Genomic DNA, 22,617 nt, shown 5'->3' on the forward strand with positions numbered 1-22,617 from the left:
TGAAGTGTGTTCTTTTTTCTAGTCCCTAAAGCAATGTTTCTCAACCTTCCTAAAGCTTTAATACAATTCCTCATGTTGTGGTAGCCCCCCAACCATAACAATATTTCATTGCTACTTCATGACTGTATTTTGCTACTGTTATGAATCATAATATAAATATCTATGTTTTCCAGTGCTCTTAGGTGACCCCTGTGAAAAGGTCATTTGACCCCAAAGGAGTTGTGACCCACAGGTTGAGAACCACCTCTCTAAAGGCTTGGTGAGATCTTTTCACTCAAATCAGAGCACAAATGTCTCAGCCCTGTACAGTCTGTGGTGGTTGAGTTTATTCTTCTCTGGTAGCCATTTGCCCATTCTAATGGAGTCTCATCTATGATTTAAAAATTGCTAGTCAGCATTATCTCGAGTATAGACTCTCTTGTAAATCTCTAGTACTGTTTTTCTGTGGGGATTGCTCTTCTCTAGTGCTATGCTCCATAAATTGAAGCTGCCTCATTCTCCCTGGTTTTCCTTTTCTCCTTTCTGGCTCCACAGTCCTGTGGTACTGTGTATGCTGTGTCCTCCCCTTGCACTGCACTGTGGGAAGTACTATGGAAGTACACATACAGCCTGGATCACTGTAATGGTTCCTTAGTTTGTTTCTATTCTCTCAGGGATCACAGCCCTCTGCAGCCTCTTGTCCAGTGTCTGAAAACAGTTGTTTCATATGTTTTCTCTGATTTTCTACTTGTTTACAGATGGAGGGCTAGTCTACTACCAGGTACTTCTTTCTGGCCAGAAGCAGAAGTACCTCACATAGCTTTTATCATTGAATGAGGTTTGCTTGTTACTCTTTAGTTAATAGACTGTTGAATTGGTATTCATTTGTTCCTTGAATGTCACACTTTAAAAGTATACTTTCTTAATTGATACATAAACAATAATTACATAGTTCCCTCTCTGTATGTGTATGTAAATCTGTGAGATGATCATGCAAGTTTAATCAGTCATGCCATTTCTGTTTCTTTTAAAGATGCCTGTATGTATGAAAGACATTTACATACTGAATTTATATAGTCTGAAGTAAAAGAGATCATTACAATTGTGACCTACATTTTTCCCACTGGATTTTCTTCACTGATAGCTAAGTGTTTTGGTAGAGTGTAAAGCAACATTTAATAGTTTCTCAAATCCCTTGCTATCCTCTTTGCAGAATGAGTTTTTTTTTTTTTAATTTTTTATGTCATAGTGGGGAGTATAGAATATGAAAATATAATTGTCCACGTCTCCTAACTGTAGTTTTCATTTGAATAGTCTCACAAGATGCATTTCTTTTCTCCAAGAAATAAGAGAAGGCTCTTCTGAGTTTAGAGCTAAAATTAAGCACTCTTTTAGGTTGAGTTCCCAGGACACGCAGTTTTTCATTCTAGGTAGCACTGTCTTATCTTTACATTTCCTGTGTTGTCTCTGTAGATGGTTTGAAAGCAATACTTCATCAGCTTGCTGCCAGTATTCCTCTGTGAGATGCTTATTAAAAGCATATCCTTTCCTCACCATTTCAGAGTGCCAGGCTTTCACTGATCTTATGTACTTGAGCTCTTCTGACACAAAGGGGAGGGTAGCTAAACAGCTCTCAAAGCTGGGCTTATAGCCTTTCAGTGAACTAGGGAAGGTGATTCTCCATCTTTCTCTACCTCTCAACATTAATATGGTTGATCTATGGGAAGAGCTGCAGTCAAACAAAAGTGGAAACTTTTGTAATTTATGTATCACTTTAAAAAGGCAAAGAAATGAAGGATTATTGCAGTTGGTGCAGTCCCCGATACAATTAATATCAAATGCATATAAATCCTATTAGAGATCTGTCATGGGTGAAAAAGGAATATGAAAAATGCGTGACCTATCTTTATTAGATTCAGTTAGAGAGAGACCATACAGAGCTAAGGAGCTTTACGAACTGCATATTAATCATAACCAGTCTTCTGAGATAAACCTATTTCTTGTAACTTATCAAAGCCATACAGAAGATTAGTCATTCTCTTTGGTCAAGGAATGTTTTACATATTGTTCTGAGTTTTGAACATCATAGCTTTAAAAACTGATTAACAGATAGTTTAATACTAAATATATATCTCATTGAATTATATAGCTTAGACAGCTATTATCCTGTAATGCCCCCTTAATAGGGAGATGGGCACTTTGTGACAACCTCTGTACCATTGTTTTGTTGCAAGGAGGCACTCTAGGGAGTTGTATTAGAGATTACACAAAAGAACTTTGCTACAGCAAGCCATAGTTAAATTGTGCAGAAACACTTCTTTCTTAAATCTTTATTTTAAGCAACAATTGCTAGATGCCAGCACCATTTTTTAAATGTCATTTTCAATTCCTGAAGTCTTTTATCTCGTTGAGAAGGAGGAGAATTAGCTCAAGGGGATGGTTAAGACCATCATGTTCATGCACTGCAGTACTAAAGATAGTGGATGTAGAACAGCTATAGTCTGACAAAGATAATTAAGACTGTATTTTAAAAATGAGAGGAAGAGAGGAAGAGAATTTCACAAGATTATTAGACTTTTTGGATAATGTAAGGCATAACAGTAATACACTGGATTTTGTATTGTTGGTTCTAAATACTGAGAAATGTTGATTGCCACTTAAGTACCCTAAATGTATTAGGTGATGATGACAAAATCATAGAAGTATTTAACAATGAAGAGTTTTATATTTAATGATGTACTATTTTATAGCTTTGTTTTTGTATTTCCAAAATAGTAGGCTTGTTTTAAAAGCAAAAAAATGAAGTTTTACATAAGTATATACAGTGAAAAAATTCACTCTTCCCTTCTTATACTATAAGGATAACTAATTCTAATAAGCCTGCTAAGTATTTTAAGAACTCATTTTCTGATGAAAGACATAGAAAGTGGGCCCATAATAAATCTGCAGCACCAAGAGTAACTTCAGCGTGTCTATATCTGTGTAATGAACACTCAATTTAAGAAATGATCATTGAAGTTATTTCTTAATTCTTTTGACGTACTCAAACACAAGCACTAATTTGCTTTACAATACTCAATTTTCAGCTGTTTTTAAATTTAATATTGAAAACATCTGCTCTCATGGATTTGTGACAGCATTTACTGTGTTTAATATAATTGTAATTTTTTAAAAAAATATTGGTTTATACCTGAAGTTAGCCAAATATTTCTAGAAAGGGATAGATGCTCTAAATATTGTAGGCTCTGTGGCACATTTGGTTGGTGTCACAGCCATTCAAGTTGACTGCTGTAGATAGTATAGAAATGAAATAATCTAGTGTAAGATTCCATTGTATGACTTTATCACAGTCAACATAACCCCTTCAGATAGAGTCAGGAATTTCTTTATCCTTTTGCTCTGAATACTTACAACATTTGTTGTTATTATTAATTATTTTTATTTTATTGCATGAGTGTCTTGCCTACATTGATATCTGTGCACCATATGTGCATGTGGTACCCACAGAGGTCAGAGGAAGGTTTTAAATACTCTGAAACTTGAGGTTAACATAGTTATGAGTTGTCATGTGGTTGTTGCAAGAACTGGAAGTGTTCTTAATAGCTAATCTAGCTCTTAAGCTCCATAACATTTGTTCTTTTATACATTGATGTGCATTTCTATTTGGCATATATAATTGATGTATCATAGGGCATGCCCGAGTTCAACTTAAGTAGGAATGCTGAAAACTTTTCTAAAGAGGTAGATTAATGGAATGCTCTACCAGTAGATAAGTTTATCATTGTTTATATCATATCAATAGTGAATTTCCAAGATATTTTCCTTATTAAGTTAGTATATAATGATGCTTTCATTTTAAAATCATACCATTAGTAATCCTGCATATTAAGGTATATTTTGTCAAATCACAAAAAGTGTAGAAAATCTGATATGATAGACTCTGATGTAATCAGTCATTCTTGATCTTAATTTCTTAAAAATATTTATAGTATATATGATTTCTAGGGTCAGCAGATTTTTATTGTCAATACATGTCTAACAGTATCATTAGTGTAGTCATCAAGAACAAAGGAGAGTTTGTACATTCTGGATAGCATAATTTCTTCATACCATACATCCTCCATTAATGACTCTTATGACCTTTATTTTGGAATCCAAATTCTAACAGTCTTTTCTCAAGTGTCTACTTCACACCTTTTGATATTACTTACTGGCTATGTTTCTTATAATCACATTATCCTGCCCCAATAATTTAGACTGATTCCTGAAGACTTTGTTCAGTAGATGAATCTTCTCCCTTGCATGATAAATTCACGTTATCAACTTTATGTGTATGCACCAACATTTATATCTTTAGACTTTTAACTAACTTTGCAGTCTTACCATCTTGACACCTATCTCATTAAGTTAAAATGTCTAAAGTGCCATTCGTTACAGTTATAATTGTCCATGCCTCCCCACACCATTTGACCAGATGAAAGTCGCAACTTCCCAGTTTCACCATGTAGCAAATAGAGAATAATAGAAAGATGTTTTCTATTAAGCACTGATAATTAGCAAATAATAGAATAATTTCTTTCCACTGGTTAAATGATAGGTAAGTGAAAACTTCACATTTTAGTCATTTAGTCTCTTATTAAGGAAGGACTTTTTATATGATAAATGTGAAGTATTGTGACTTTTAATATTTCCTCTATAAGTGTAAATCATTTTACAACCATAATTTTAGCTAGTTTGGTAAGTTAAATCTGGAATAGTGAAATGTAGCAGTAGATCATCCTAGTTGAAGAATGACCATTTTTCAAGTCTTTATAGTGTTCTAAAAATAAAGTTATAAATATATGCTGAACTTAAAAATAATTTATCCAACATAAATAAGTCATCATTATCATCTTGAGAGAGTAATTGCTTTGGATAACAAGAAAAAGCATGTCTTTTGAGTCAGGCACTAATATGCTCTGAATCCAACTTAAATCTTTTGAGGAAAGCATCTACTTTGTAAGATTGTTATTTTCATATGCAGAAGCCATTATTTCATAGAGTTGGAGCACCACTAAAATCCTTTAATATCCTTGGATATGCAACCTAGAAACTACATCACACCAAGGCACATTCCCTGATTGTAGTCATGACAATTCGGCAAAATTATTTAAGTATATATTTGGCAGTTACTTTGTTCTAGGGTTGGTTTTAACAGCTTTTATATAGATTTAAGTAGAGGCAGATGTAAAGTACATGTATACACACACATACACACACACACAACAATCTATCTGCATACATATAATTGAATGCATACATGAACATACACATACATTTATATATACAACTTACATGTGGTATGTCTGCTTTAACAGAAACCAGAACATGACTTTGGGGTCATATATAGCTAGATCCAGTGAAATGCAATTTCCATTCTTCAGTTTGCTTTTTGAAAGCCTCCAGCACCCGGTATTCCCAGGTGGTCTCCCATCCAAGTACTAACCAGGCCTGATGCTGCTTAGCTTCCAAGATCAGATGAGATTGGGTGCATTCAGGGTGGTATGGCCATGGACCAATTTTATAAATTAAAAATTCTAGGGGTTCTAACTTGAATCTCACTGGTGGATTATTATACTAGAAAAGAGAAAAATTACTGGCAAAATAATTGATATGTAAATGTAAAATTCCACAAATAGGTTATAATATTCTGAATACTGATGCAGAAATGAGTAATACTAGCTTTCTTTTTTAAAAATTTTTAAAAATTTTTTGTTATTTATTATATTTGTGTTTTAATTTTACACATCAGCCATTGGTTCCCCTGTCCTTCCTCCTCCCGCCCCCACCCCCCACCTTCCCTCCGGACCCTCCCCTCCATTCCCATCTCCTCCAGGGCCAAGACTCCCCTGGGGATTCAGCTCATCCTGGTAGATTCAGTACAGACAAGTCCAGTCCCCTCTTTCCAGGCTGAACAAAGTGTCCCTGTGTAATGCCAAGGTTCCAAACAGCCAGCTTGTGCACTAAGGGCAGGTCCTGGTCCCACTGCCTGGATGCCTCCCAAACAGATAAGCTATTCAGTTGTCTCACTTATCCAGAGGGCCTGATCCACTTGGGGGCTCCACAGCCTTTGGTTCATAATTCATGTGTTTCCATTAGTTTGGCTATTTGTCCCTGTGCTTTTTCCAATCTTGGTCTCAACAATTCACACTCTTACAGTCCCTCCTCTTTCTTGACAATTGGACTCCTGGAGCGCCATCTGGGGCCTGAGTATCTCTGCATCCACTTCCATCAGTTATTAGATGATAGTTCCAGTACAACTGTTAGGGTGTTTGGCCATCTGATCACCAGACTAGGTCAGATCAGGCTTTCTCTCAACCATTGCCAGTAGTCTACAGTGGAAGTATCATTGTGGATTTCTGGGGACCTCTCGAGCACTCTGCCTATTCCTGTTGTCATGTGGTCATCACTTATCATGGTCTGTTATTCCTTGTTCTCCCTTTCTGTTCTTGATCCAGCTGGGATCTCCTGCTCCCCTAAGCTCTCTTTCCCTCAAAACTTGCCCTTCATTACTCCCACTGTCGTCCAGGTTGTTCACGTAGATCTCATCCATTTCTCTGTCATTGGGCGATCCCTGTGTCTTTCCTAGGGTCCCGTTTTCTAGGTAGCCTCCCTGGAGTTGTGTAGCAGTCTAGTCATCTTTGTTTTACATCTAGTATCCTCCTATGAGTGAGTACATACCATGTTTGTCCTTCTAATACTAGCTTTCTTAAGAAAACAATCACCAAACATCATCTAAAATCACACCTGTATTTATTCCAGTGGCAGATAACAACAGTGAAACAAAGAGCTGTCTATTCTAATTTCAATTTCTAAGCTTTCTGTGTGTCTCAATTTTAGTGATCATGAATAATGGGGAATGTCAGCACAAGGGCAGATGGTATGTAATTGGAAAAGATAATTTCCTATTCTTTGTGATTTGAAGGCTACACTAAGATTTCATCTGCCTACCTTTTTACATAACCAGAAATACCTACCATTATTCCACTCAACAGATATTAGGAGAAATATTTTCAAACAGTCGCTATTACACCTATATAATGTTTTGCCTAGAATTTTAAAATAAAACTTCTCATATTCTCTTTCTCATTTGTTTTATACATTAGAAGCTAAGTACTCAAGAAGAACTGAGCTCAGTTTGAAGGTAATGAGAAATTTTCAGTCTGAGTCAGATTGCATGAGAGGTGGTAACATGGTGGCAGTGTTCTGTTCTGAATGCCTGTGGCATCACGTTGAAGCTCTGATAGCCACACAAAATTGCATGCAGAATCCTTTTTCAGAGTGCACTGTTTCTTCCAGTCGTTGTCCCTTTTGTCACTAATGGATTGAAATGAATATATCATGTTTAGCTGTAGTATTCATCTACTGAGTAGTGTGGACACACAGGGTGGTCAGGAGTGAAGACTAAGTGTAAACACTAAATAGACACTGTAATAGGATCCCTCTTTGCTGTAGTCCTTCTGTGTTCCTCTCAGCTTTGCAGAAACGAAGCCTACTCATATCATCCCTTTGGAAATTCTGATGTCCCCTCATGAAACTTCCTATCTTCCTTAATTTTTGTCCCTAAAACTTACATCTGTGATAGTTGTGCATAAATATAAATATGTATGTATGTATATGTGTGTATATATATATATATATATATATATACATAAATGTATGTATATATTTATGTCTGCACATGGACTATATGTATTTTTTATCTGTCTCCACTTAAGTGCATATAAAAGCTGCTATAACTATAGCTAGAGTGTAGTTAGGTGCTCTAAAACATACTTGGTGTTTTACATCACATTATTTTGCCTAGTTGCTGGGATTATTACCAGGGAACTTAGTTCATTATTATCCTTCTTTGTAGTGTATCAGGAAATATTACATAGATAAATACCATAGCTCAGATGTAGATTACTCTCTTGTCAAATGAACTTTGGTGTAATAGCGATAAAAGAAACAGTTTTGCAGTAGAGATGGCTTTCTGGTTAAGCGCTTCACAGGCATTAAGACATAAGTCCAGACCTCCAGCACACATGCAAAAACAAGTTGTACTTGCATATTTCTGTAACTCCAGGGCTGGGATATGTAGATTAGTAGGTCCTAGGGTGTCACTGGCCAACCACTTTAGTAAGCCTTCATGACAGCCAGAAAGTCAGTTCAGTCAGAGAGTCAGAGACTCTGAAGTTGACTCTCCATATATACATGCATGAGTAGAATATGTCCCATTCCACCTTTCTGTGCATATACATATGTACATATACATTTCTCTCACATACACATTTACATTCACACAAAGTATTTATAGATCTTAAAAATGTGTGAGCATTATTTGATTTTGATTTTTCATACAAACTAACAGTCACTAATCATATACCCGAGAACAAATTGATTATTAATAGCCCCATTCTTAATAAATTTTAAAAATCCCTTTTTTTCATAACATTCAATATTATCTACCATTCTGGTTTGTAAATACTTTAATAAATGTGCTGCTGAGTCATTTTTTCCCTAATTTAATAAGTATTCAGTAAATAGAAAGTTGCATCTTTTATTAATAGAACTCAAGAGGGTGTTAAGAATAAAGAATTTGATGTTTAAACTAACAAAATGATAAAAAACCAGTACCCATATCCCTCAGAACAAAACAATTCTAATAATTATTCTAAACTTACAGTGACAAAAGATTTTCTACTACAAGTAAATTTTTTTTGTTCACTCATTCTTCTGTTTTAAATATATCTGCATGGCCTATTTGACTCTTTCTTTAGCATTTACATTAAAATAATACATTGCAGTTCACATACATATGGTAATGCTTAGTGTCCAAGAGGATCTTTAATGTTCTTGGTATGAAGTTTTTATTAATCCGTTTATTCAACAAAAGAAATACTGAACTAAAAGCAACATTGTAATTGTTTTCAACTACTACTACCAGGGATTTAGAAATATAATTGAAATATTATGGCAAAAATAAAAGCAATTTCAGTAGGAATGAAGCCACTAAAATCATCATCGCCGTTGGATTATATGATTAGATAGTGTGATGTTTAATGGATTCCACCTGCAACTTGCCTCTCAGCATTTCTGTTGTCCCTTAAAGTATATTCTACCCATTACGATTTTAAATTACACTGTGCCGTGTATCTTATTTTTCCTCTTTCTCAACTCAAAAATTCTTCTTGTAAGGCCATGGATAGTAAGTACTGTGTCTTTAAGGTGCTCTTGGGATAGATATTAATAATTGCTTTTGGTGAGTTGGAGAGATGGCCCAGTGGTTATGAGCATTTGAGGACCTGATTTGTTTTTCAGCACCCACATCGTTATTGGTCGCCCTCTTCTGATTCTTGCGGGTACTGCACGTACAATGTGTAGAGACATCAGACAAAACATGTCAGATAATAAATCTTACCCAATTTTTCTACTTTAATGGCATTGATATTATCAGTATATATTTGTTTTACAAACCCATTTTACATACCTGTATACCTGGTGCTATGTAAAACTGTCTCTGGCAAAACCAGGTATTGAATGGAAAAAGTTGGTACTTTGAGAGTGATGTGAACAGATTAGTCATGTGAACAGGAAGTCTATTTCAGGCTAAGAGGAACATAGAAATTAATTTAAAAAGTCATTAACATTAGAAAGGCATTAACATGATGGCAAAAGAAGAAGAAAGCAAGTGTGATTGTGTAAGCAGTTTGAATAAGCCATGTGATAAGGATCACACAGTGAATCAGAAGCCAGGTCTAGTTGGGTTGTTTACAAATATAGATTGAACTAAAAGTGTTGTCTTTCAAGTGAAATTGCTTTCTGAGTAGCCATTCCTGCACACTGTCATTCTGATAATAAACACACGTGGATATAGACAGACCTCACGATAGAGATCCTGTGCAGACAAGAGTCTAGAACTTTCTAATTTGCTACATGATATGCAGCAAATGATGATCACATCCATACCTCACTGCTACTGAGTCAATCATTTCAGATATATGCAGTCCCATAGTTCATTTTCCACTGGGGGTATAGTCTATGAACTACTCAGGGGATGCCTGGTACAGTGGACAGCTGAGCATTTAGATGTATTCTGTGCTTCTAATGCATACATGCCTCTGACAAATGTTGGTTTATTAATTAGGTTCAGTCAGAGATTAGCAAGAACTAATAGTAAAATAGAGTAGGTGTAACAATCTACTACAATACAGGTGGTCCAAAATACACAAATTACTTTTTGGTATGATTTTTCCATTTAGCATTTTTATAGTGCTGTTGAATATACATGACTGAAACTGGAAAGTGCAAGTATATATAATGGGGAACTATTATTAAAGATGGAAATTATAGTAAAAACACTGAAAGGAATGTATGAGCACTTCTTAATTTTTAATGATGAATTCTTTCAAATTTTAATATGGCTGAAATGTAACTTTTAATATTAAGTGTAGTATCAATCATCTTTCCATCATTATAAGACTTTGTGTATCTATACATAGCTTTTGTAGTCTTTGACAATGAGAGATTGGATGTAACTGACAAATTTTCTATTACTAATGCTGGTACTAGGTCTGACTTTTTGCTCTTAAAATGCTATTTTCACTTTGAAAATGCTTTAAAATACATTGAACTCATTTTGTAAAGCTTATAAGCCATTTATATACACAAGTAAGTCTTTCCCACACAAGGCTCACAATAGGCAAAATTCTTTTGTCTGCTTTAGATTTTTCTGTCAAATATATTGTTTTGGCTGCTTTTAAACATCAAGACATATATCACCAGGTTGTAATTTCTTAGTCACGACTGTGAAAGTTTCTATACTGCTCTTTGTTAGATTGCATATAGATCATAAGATACTGTTAAATTTTCTGAAAGAGACTGGGCATGGTGGCACATACTTTTAATCCTGAGAGGCGGAGGCAGGCAGATCTCTGAGTTGAATGTCAGCCTGATCTACATAGAGAGTTCTAGGCCAGCCATTTCTACATAGTGGGACCCCATGTCAATAAACAAAATGAAATTTATAAGAAATGGGAATCGGGGACATTTTCTGGCTATAAGAAACTATCCAATTCATATTGTATTGTAAATTTATCTGTTATGTAAATATAACAGGTATGTAATGACAGCAATCAAAAATGAAGAATATTAGATCTGATTTTCTGAATGATGTGCTCTTCTCTACCTAACTTCCAAGTACCTTCTTATTTGCTGTTGACTGTGCATGTGATTAAAAGGAAGTTGAGCCTAGAAATTGTTCCCTGGAATTGTTTGATCAATGAGAGGGTGCTATTTCAAGAGTAGTTTTGATGCTTTTGAGCATACATTGTAAAATTTATTGTCAGAGAGATAAGTAGCTAAACATGAGCATACATTGTAAAATTTATTGTGAGAGAGATACGTAGCTCAACATACTCGTTATATACCTGTGGGAATGACACATTAGAGGAAGAGATACTGAGAAAGTGTGCTTTCTGTTAACTTTAGAAATCATTAGAGATATTTTAAATGAGCACCTCATTGCTGGAAAATTAAGAAAGTCTTTGGAAAAATAGAAATAGATTCATTTTATCCTACCTTTCTCCATACTTGTCATAGCTACTAAGAGGTTGAGTGTAAAGGTAAAAATTGCACACATGCTAGGAAGAAATATAGGTAATTGCTATTTGGTTTTGATGCTAGAAGAGCCTTTACAAAAGGAAAAAATAAAAATAGAAGCTATAAAAGAAAATACAGCTCTTATTCCTAGCCTACACGAATTAGGACCTTTTGTAAAACTGGTGTACAATATGCATCATTGAAGAACATGTGGTGAATTGGAGCAAATTTAGAAAAATTGGTGACATAGGAATACCTTTGTGTATGAGTGTTATTAGATAGCTGAAAGAAATAAATGTCCTAATAGTGGCTAAATTTGTGAGATAGTACATTTTTTGAAGAAAAACTAGTGCAGGAAAATAAATGTGAAAATGTTTATAATGACATGCAATATTCTCTTTCTAGAAAAGTTTCCCAAAGAAGGAATGTACAAAAATGATAACTATGGATATTTAGTATTGCATTTTTTAAGTGCCTAATAAGAAATTAAGAAGTCATCACATGATAATTGATAAATTATTACATGATAATTGAAAATATTTTATATATTTTTAATTGCATGGGATACTTTCATCGCATATTAAATTTTTAGACTTATTTTATGTATCTGAGTGATTTACTCCTATGTATGTCTATATACCACAGTGTGAACTGTTATGTGGGTGCTGGGAGTTGAACCCACCAGTGCAAGAACAGCAGTGGTCTTAACTGTCGAGGCAGCTCTCCAGCCTCCTTCATTATATATTAAACAGAATACGTTAAACAGAAAAGACATATAGTACAAAATCAACTTAAAAATATTTTGTACAGTGGCAAAAAGGATAGATTATGTGATAAAAAGAAGTTCTTCTAGATGAGAAAGTATGGTAACTTTTATTTGATTTATTTATATTATATTTGTGTTTTAATTTTACACATCAGCCATGGGTTCCCCTGTCTTCCCCGCTCCCACCCCCCCCCCCACGTTGTCCCCAGCTCCTCCCCTCCATTCCCATCTCCTCCAGGGCAAAGACTCCCCTGGGGATTCATTTCAACCTGGTGGATTCAGTACAGGCAGGTCCAGTCCCCTCCTTCCAGGCTGAGCAAAGTGTCCCCGTGTAAGCCCAAGGTTCCAAACAGATTGGAAAAAGCACAGGGACAAATAGCCAAACAAATGGAAGCACATGAATTATGAACCAAAGGCTGTGGAACCCCCAGCTGGATCAGGCCCTCTGGGTAAGTGAGACAATTGAATAGCTTGAACTGTTTGGGAGGCACCCAGGCTGTGGGACCAGGACCTGTCCTTAGTGCATGAGCTGACTGTTTGGTAACTTTTATTTTTGTCTTTTGTGTTAACTATATATTCTAAGTGTAACACAAATTCCTAAATTGTCTTTTAATAAAAAGCCCTGGAGCCAGAATATTGTGGTAAATGCTGAAAGATCAGAGAGACAAAGGAACAAGCCACCCCCTACCTCTAGGACTCCTCAGCCTGAAAAAGCCTTTAGTTCCTGTCTTCTGATGCCTTATATATTTTTCTCCGCCCAGCCATTAAAGCCGTGTGTGCTTCCCAATTACTGGGATTAAAGGTGTGTGCCATCGCTATCTGGCTCTGTTTCTCTCCTAGACTGAGTCAATCTCATGTAGTCCAGGGTGGCTTTGAACTCACAGAGACCCAGAAGGATCTCTGCCTCCCGAGTGCTAGGATTAAAGGTGTGTGCTTCCACCGCCTGGCCTCTATGTTTAATCTAGTGGCTTGTTCTGTTTTCTTATTTTCAGGCAATTTTAAGGGTATGCAATATATCACCACATCTAAGTTTCCCTTAATGAACACATATTAGATTTAAAATGAAACAAGAGGAAAAAAATGAAAAAGGAGTTAGACTGTATTATCTTTATTTTCTCATAATGTTTATGGTATAGCAATTATAAACTTAATAAATTCTCCATTTCTGTCTTATTTTTCCAAAGGAGCGATTATTTAAATTCAATTTTATTCACAAAACAAGAAATATATTTTCTATTTTTTTTTCTGTAGTGGAAAGGGATGAAGGAACTGCTAATAGTTCTTTTAGATACAAGCAATATAAGTATATTAAATGTTGTAAATCCAATTGACTCGAAGGGACAACAGGAATCTGTATTCCTTGATAATTTCCATCTCACAGTCTTATTGTTTTCATCATGTCTAGTCTTCAGTTCAGCTTTGTATGTGAAATCTTGTATCTAGGAAATCTATAATGATTGTCAATTCAAGGGCAATTATCATTTTGAAGTAGTTTTAGGGAGGATTTTGTTCCTTTTTAGTAGACTGGAAAACTAATAGCAATGCCTTCTAAGGGAAAATATTGCAAACAGATGAAATTTAACTGAGCACCAGACATTGAAAGTAGAAGAGCACACATGGGGGAGCTAGTATATTCTTTTTTTATACTTTGAAATTATTTCATTTTATTTTATCTTTCAAAAGATTTATTTATTATATATTCAGTGTTTTATATGCATGTCCCCCTGCCCACCATAAGAGGGCACCAGATCTCATTGCAGATGGCTGTAAGCCACCATGTGGTTGCTGGGAATTGAACTCAGGACCTCTGGAAGAAGAGCCAGTGCTCTTAACCTCTGAGCCATTTCTCCAGCCGGCTTGTATATTCTTAAATGATCAGTTGATTTGGAAATGAGAATCTGTGGTACAGAGCTGAAGAGTAAAACAGAAACTTAAGTATGGTAACTGGTAATATCTTCCCATCTGCTCTTTGTATTACTAATAGTAGTTTCATTGTCCAAATTCATGGCAATAGTGCTTAAAAACAAACAAATAAATGCTTCATAGTGTTAACTTTTGCTGATGTAGTCAAGAAGAGGTGATAACATCATACATAGTTATAAGCGGTCAGTATAGTAGATTCATTTACCTCCAGATGTTCTTCAGGATGTTTCTCCCTAGTTTTTGACTTTGCTCAAAATAAACATCTCATGAGTGAATCAGGAAAAATGCCCCTTGATTTGCATTTGTGAGGAGTTGAGTCCTTGAACCATATTTATGGAAAGCTTTAAAATGAGTTTGTACTACATTTTACAAACGGATGCTGCATGCCAGCTAACACAGTTGTATTGCTTAGATGCTTCTCGTAATGAGAGATATTTACTAATTTGGCAATTGTTTCTTATATGTAATGACAGTAAATTTTCTCTTCTTCTATTAGTAGTAAATATTTTCTAGTGCCTTCCAAATCAGATGAAATTTTCATTTCAAAAATCTCAAAAGCTTATGTTATTAGATGACTACCTTGGATTTCCTTGCATTTTACTATTTTTCTTAAGAATGCAGTTATAAATGATATAAAATATATCTTCATAGGAATTATAAGGTTTTCATCTAGGTACATTATTTATACTAAAATCTCAAAACTAAAATCAAGAGTTACAACTTGCGGCGTTTATCAATGATCCACATAATTATTTTCTTAGATTAAGTTCTTTTCCATTTCTTTGTGTATTACATAAGGGCTTTTTATTTTTTATGCTTTAATTGTGATGACTTTAAGCTATACTTGAATTAATCAATAGCATCTTATGCTTAATGTTTCAAATGTGAAGTCTGTACATTTCCTTTATCCTCCTTTTCTGTGTTTCCTAGTCTCCTTAAAACTCTGTGGTCCTTATTACTGTTACTAGTGCCAATTACTCTGTTAAAGAACTCGGAGCTATCACTGGAAATCATTTGATCCCTTTCCTTCTCTCTCTTTTCCAGTTAGATGGTCACTGGTTTTCCCTTGTTTACCTTTACTGTCATAAAACTCACCTTGAGGTGCATCCTCCAAAGTGCCTTCAGAATGCTTTTTTTCTCAGTGCTAGCAGTGGGACCTAGAACCTCACTGATAAAAATGCCTTTTATAAAGGTTAGGCTTATTTATACCACTTAATATGTCTGCGCACATACATTCATATATGTGTATAAGGTTTATATATATTTGTAACTTTTAAAGTGTTACTTTTTGAAATCCTTTCCTTCCTTCCTTCCTTCCTTCCTTCCTTCCTTCCTTCCTTCCTTCTTTCTTTTTCTCTATTGTTTCTTTCTTTGTTTTTGAGACAGCTTCTTTCTATGTAGCCCCAGCTGCCCTGAAACTCACTATGTAGATGAGGCTCACCTTGAACTTACAGAGATCCACCTGCCTATGCCTCCCAAGTGCTGAGATGTATACAATGGGCTGATGAAATCCTTTTCTGATATCACTATTTATATTTTAATAATGTTTTAGGTTAGACTACAAAATCATGGGTTTCATCATGTCATCTTTATGATTGGTACTCTATTTGCATTTTTGTAACTTACATCCACCTGAAGCAGAGTAAATGCGAAATATGATTATTTAAATGGTTAATGCTATTGATACGGTGTCAATATGAAATTTCTCCTATAGACTTATGTATTGGGAGGTGTGGTTGCCAGCTAATTAGCTTTTAGGAAGTGCTTGGTTTATAAAAGGGCTGATTAATCTTTGTGGATTCAGCGTATGATGGCATTATTGGGACCTGATAGAAAATTGGAGGTAGAACCAGGTTGAAAAAGGGTCCTTGAGAAGTCTTTGGGGTCTTCCTCTCCCTTCTAGCTTCTTGGAAAACAAGGTGAGCACCTTCTTCCCAGCACGTTGACAATAAAATGATGTTCTTTGCTCTTGTCCAGTTCCCAAAAGCAATAGAGCCAACTGACTAGGGACTGTCTGACTCATCTGGTACCTGAGCCAGAATGATAATTTCTTCCTTAAAATTTACTATTTTTCTTCCCTCCCTTTCCCTTCCATTTTCCCTTCCATTTTCCCTTCCAGCCTTCCCCTCCTTCATTCTTTTTATCTCAGGTATTTGTTTCAGCAGCAGAATACAAACACAGCTACTAAAAATAAACCTCTTAATGATCAAAAATTAAATAAATGATTATAGCATAGAAGGGTATATGTTAATATCAGTTAGATAGTAACTGTTATTTAGGGCAGAGTCAGTCTGTGTTCTTCCATATAAATTGAACATTCTCTCTCATTCATTCAATTTGTCTCACTTGAGGAGAGATTGGCTTAGATCAGGAGTTCTCAACATCCTAATGCTGTGACTCTTTAATTCAGTTATTCATGTTGTGGTGACCCCAACCATAAAATTATACTTCTTAAATAATTTTGCTGTAATTATGGATTAATGTAAATATCTGTGTTTTCTGATGGTTTTAGGCGATTCCTGTGAAAGGGTCTTTTGACCGCCCCCACCCCCATGGGGCTTACAACCCACAAGTTGTCAAAACATTGGCTTAGGCTGACTGAGATGTTAAGGCTCATGCCTGATGTGACAGCATATTAGAGCTGGAATACATCATTTATCTCTTTGTGAGGGAAGGGAAATTATCTTGCCCAAATTATAGAGCTGTATAGCAGAAAATAGAGTAATGCAAATTATTGTATGAAAGAATATTTGGATTACATAGGGGAATGATTAAATATTTGAAAAAGAATAGTTATTAATGATGTATGAAACATGTATTTTGTTAAGCCCACATTTTTTAAAGTACATTCAGGGACTAATTTTCTTGCTTCAATATTTGCATAAAAATAGAAAGTGATGTATTAAAACAACATTTCCAGGAAAGAAAGTGAAGTAACAGCTAATCTGTACTAATCAATGGTTGTAGTCATAGTGTTAATCCATACCTATAGTAGTTTAAACTGTGGTAGCTATTAGTAGCCTTACTTAGTGTGCATGTTCCTCTGTGTACTTGTGTCAGTACATATGTATATGCACACGTGTATATGTAGGTGCATTTGTGTGGGGTCCAGAGGTTAATTTTGTGTGTTTCTCTTTTTTTGGATCAGTCCATCTTCCTTTTTTTTTTTTCTTTTTTTTACTGGCCTGGAACTCATTGATTAGGTTGGGCTGACTGGCCAGTGAGCCCCAGGGATCTTCCTATCTATTCTTGCCTAGCACTGAGATTACTAATAGACACCATCACCTATGGCTTTTTCTGTGGTCCTGGAGAGCAAATACAGGTCCTCATGTTTGCTCAGCAAGCACTTTAGGAACTGAGCTGCCCCATCAGCTTTTTTAGTCTGTAAAATTCCTTTGAAAACACCTGAATATGTTATTGTAGAGCAAGAGAGAAATAGCTAAGTATTTAGAGAGAGACAATGAAGAGCTTGTATAGGATATTGTGAATGGCAAATTGGTAGAGTTAAAAATGCTATTTCAAAGGAAAATTATTGTTCCTGTTATATTCTATTAAACCATAGTCTGAGTTAGTAAAATATGTAAAGTTAAAACAAAAAGAATACCTCAAAAGATCTGGAGGGATATATTCAGGGGAAAGAAAAAATTGTTTGAGAGGAACAAAACTTCATAGACAAAATAATTGCCTTTCCAACATTTATAGCATTAAGGTCTCCTTATACTTTCAAAATTGTAACCTGCAAATCCTGTTTTTGGTATGATTTATATCTTTTGCTACTTTGCAATTTGATTTAAGATCAAGAAAACTAGGTGAGGAGTGGGGCGTGAGAACACAGGGAAATGGGAGGGTCAAGCTGGAAGAGGCACAGAGTGGGAGGGCAGGGAGGAAGATACCATGATAGATAGGACATCATAAGAATAGGAAGAGGCAGGGTGCTGGGGAGGCTCTCAGGAATCCACAAGGTTGACCCCATCTTGGACTGCTCGCAGTGGGCTAGAGGGTGCCTGGACTGGTCTACTCTGGTGACCAGTCTAATGAATACCCTAACCGTCATCATAGAGCCTTTGTTCAGTGATGGAGGCAGATGCAGAGATCCACGGCCAGGCACCAGGCTGAATCCAATTGATGAGTGAGAGGAAAGATTCTGCAGCCAGGGGATGTCGAGATCATGATGGGAAGACATGCATAGATGACCAGCCACACTAGTGGAAGCTCATGAACTGTAGACTAGTGGCCTTGTAGCCCCCATGGGACTGGACTAGGAACTCTGGAAATGGAAGATGGTTGTTTGGCTCTAACTGTTTGGAGGGCACCCAGGCAGAGGGATTGGGATTGGTGGGATCAGTCCCTGGTGTACGGGCAGGCTTTTGGGAGCCTGGTGCCTGTGGTGTGACACCTTGCACAGCCTTAGTGCAGTGGGGTAGGGGCTTAGACCTGCCTAGGCTCAGTGTGCCTGACTCTGCTGACTCCCCATGGGAGACCTTGATTTGGGGGATGTGGGGATTAGGGTGGCTTGGGAGGGAGGGCAGGAGGGTGGGAGGAGGGAGGAGGGGGGAATCTGTGAGTGGTATGTAGAGTGGGTAGAAAATTTCATAATAAAGAAAAATGAAAAGAAAAAAATCAAGAAAATTGTAGAGCACAAGATTACAGAGGAACATGCTCAGTTTGCAACTAGAATGATTATTCTATCCCAGGTCAGGTATCCTCTGGAAAACTAGTACTTTTATATTCTCTCCTTTTCTCAGTACATCGGCCTCATTTTCTTTTGTCAGAGAGATTTCTTTGTTTGGTAGAAGTCTTGGTTATCATCGGCAACAAGAACACACAAGTTGTGTTTTGATACAAGTATTCAGGTGGTATTTGGTGTATATGGATAGAGGAGATGTTTGGTTGGTAATGGTGTGAATTTTTCTATGCTATAGCCTTCTTTCTCCTTTTGAAAATCACACTACACATTTTAATGATGCATAATTTAAAGAAACATGGTAGAATGTTTAATTGTAATTAACACACGATACCATATCTTAGGTAATGCCATTACATGCATTTTATAATTATCTCACAAGACACTAGTATCCCATGAGTGTGGCAAATTTTGTTTTAGTTTTTATGAAATTTAGATTCTACTTTTACATTGTAGAGTTTTCTAATCTTCCACTCTACTCCTCTTTTCATCATTAGAGAGGTTGTTGTGATTTATGTGAATAAGTAAGAGAGCCATAGCTATTTTTTTCAAATACATATGTATAATTTGGTGTAATGAGACCATATTGTTCTTAAGAAAACTGTGTTTAAATGGTATGTTTTGGTTCTTCATGGGAAATGATAGGTGTTGTATATAAATCAAATATGGTAAATGTATTCTATTTAGACTATTTAAATGTTACAGAAATAAAAAAATCAGCAAATGTCTATGATAAATTTCATGTGCTTTTTCAATAAAAACTTTAATATAATACAAAAAGTACTTATTCATCATGATAAATGTATCTATCTCAAAGCAAATGTACTTGTTATGTATAGTGGGAAATCACTTAAAGTAATTTTTTTAAGATCAGAGGCAATAGCTTGATGTTCATGATTACCAGCGTTAGTAGTATTGGCCCATTTTCCCCTTTTTATGAATGGGAGAGAACAATGTGTATTTGCTACTGTGATAAGAGAAATATATACATTATGAAGGAATATGTAAAATTATATTAACATCTGATAATCAATATAATATGCATAACCTTTTATATACAAATAGTAACCTAAGCAGTCATTGACAAATATGAATCCCATTTATTATAACAATTCTTAATCAATGTCAATAACATTTCTATAGGATTATTTTTAGAGACTGAAAACAAAATCTAAAATTTATTTGATTGTGAGCCTTATCCTTTAATGGCTAAACCATCTCTCCAGCTCTGAAATTTTATTAGGTAGATTAAACATTTGAAGAGAGCCAGAAGAACTCATGAACAAAAGTGCAGTGAGAGGAGAATGGTCCTGTAATATATTTTAAAATGGTGAAAACTACAATAATTAAAATAGTTTGATTCTCTTTTAGGAATGGACAAATACATTACTGACTCAGAAGAGAGACCCAACAATAGACTTAATACCCATGGGAATTTAGTGTATAATCAAAGAAGTATTTGAATTCATTAAGGATTAGCAATTCGGTTTTAAAAACTTGAGTGATAAAAAAGATCTTCAGCTACAGCAGTGATTGAAAATATGACAGAGGGCTCATGATCTTAACATACAAAGGTTTTTTTTTTTTTTGTTTTGTTTTTTTTATTAATAAAACAAATGTAATCAAATTGAGGTCCCAATTTAGGAGATGTCATTGCCTCTGAACAGACAGTTCATAGCTAAGCAAACACAAATAACATACATAGATATATATGTGTGTATTTGTGTGTGTATGTATACACAATTTAAGTTCAAGCAAAATTAAATAATTGTAGATGAAAACAGCAACAATGATATAACCTTTTTTGAAAACCTAGCACATTGCCAAATGTTTGAAATGATTCATGTTAGTGTGATAGAGGGAGACAAGTTCCACTTTGTTGACACATCTTTCTTTCCTGTCATCATTTTAGAGGGAAATTTCATGATACCTTCCAAAATTTGGACCAGTAATTCCAGTCTTTGAAATTCATTCTCTGCTTTATCCTATGCAAATTTGTGAAGATGCCTGAACAAGAATATCAGATATAATCTTGTCCTCCAGTAGGGCAGTGGCAACCCAGGTCTTATGTTAGTTTTCCTCTAGCTCAGGATGCTACAGCCACACTGCCCTCTTTAGTTCTGGAATATACCCAGTCATTTTCACTTTAGGACCTTTGTACTGCCCAATCCCTTTGGTTGTAATGCTTCTTCCCTTGATTATTACAAACCTGGCTTTTTCTTATTTCTCAGGTCTCATCTTAAGCGTTACTTCCTCAAAGAAGCCTTTTCCAACTTCACAACATAAAATGGCTCCCACTTCTCACAGTTCCCTGTTGAAGTGTGATCCTCATAGCTATTACTGTTTACTGTTTCCTTTCCTGTTTATGTGCTGTTTTTCTGAAATTTGGAAGAGAAGTATATGTGGTAATTAAAAGCCTTGGCTGTGAAGTCATAGCTGGGTTCATGTTCTGGCCCTGCCATTTGCTATCTGTGGGCATTTGGGGATGATTTCAGCTTAGTCCCCATGTTTCACTTTCTTTATCTGTAAAACTGTGTAAGAATAGAGCATATCTTATAGACTTGTGAGAATTCAATGTACTTTAACATTTGTGTTAGTTACTTTCTCCTTTCTCTGATAAAATACTTCACAGAATCATGTTAAGGGAAGATGAATTTATTTCGGGTCACCATTTGAGAGGACGGAGTTCATTGTGGCAATGAAGGCTGGGGCTTCGTCTGTGGATCTGGGAGTCTGAAACAGCTGTTTGTTTCTTTGTACCAAACCAAGAAGCAGAGAGACTGGGTGGTGGTAGAGAGCTGAATTATAACCCTAACATCCCTACCCCAATATTGCTCTTCACGTAGTAGCCTACTTTTTCTAGTTAGGCTCAATCTGCTAAAGATTCTGCAGCCTCTGAAACACTGCCTTCAGTTCAGGATCAACTGCTAAAGACAAGTCACATTCAAGCCCTCACAGTGTCTAAACCCACTCAAAGCACTATTTTGATATGTTAGAAAACAAAACTCCAAAAGATACAAATGAGCAACCAAATAAACACCATCTACATGTTGATCCAGTGAATTAGAATAATCACTCACCGAAGGACTATTTTGGTAGTGTCTCAGTGAATAAGATAGATGTGCTTGTGCAGAAGCAAATCTTCTTTAGAATGTGCTATCAGTGAGAATGGCCTAGAGCAAACTTCAGTGTTAACCTCCAAATCTCAGTGTCACAGCTATTTTCTGCTAATACAGCATGCCCATCATGTATCACTGAGGGTCTCTGGCATATATTATGCTCATACAGGATCTTAGGCTCCACAATATAGCAAAAGGAAGAAGACACTGAATGACATCCTAATACTTATGTCAGGAAGTACCACCCTTCACTTATACTCATGTTGCATTGGCCAAAATACATCAGAGAGCTGATTTTAAGGAGCAGGGAAGCACAATCTGATTTTAAGCACATCTGATTTTAAGGAGCGGGGAAGCACAATCCTGTCCTCTTAAGAAGGATCAGTAGAAATTTGGGGGGGGGGTGACACTTCTTAACAACAATATGTATATTGGGAATAAAGGTACAAAATAATATGAATAGTTCCATTGAAGATATATACCATCATGCATTTTTTAATTATTGAAATATGGCTTTAGCTGAT

The 22,617-nt window shown here is 35.7% G+C and overlaps 1 protein-coding gene and 1 pseudogene across 4 annotated transcripts in view; one reads left to right on the top strand and one right to left on the bottom strand.

The window, feature by feature from the left end:
- The window catches only part of Diaph2 (diaphanous related formin 2), a 747,093-nt gene that overhangs the window by 103,330 nt on the left and 621,146 nt on the right, over positions 1 to 22,617 (top strand). The window lies entirely within an intron of this gene.
- LOC118574927 lies at positions 5,416 to 5,534 on the bottom strand (annotated as a pseudogene).

Source organism: Onychomys torridus, chromosome X (genome assembly GCF_903995425.1).
Source record: "Onychomys torridus chromosome X, mOncTor1.1, whole genome shotgun sequence".
Classification (NCBI taxonomy): Eukaryota; Metazoa; Chordata; class Mammalia; order Rodentia; family Cricetidae; genus Onychomys; species Onychomys torridus.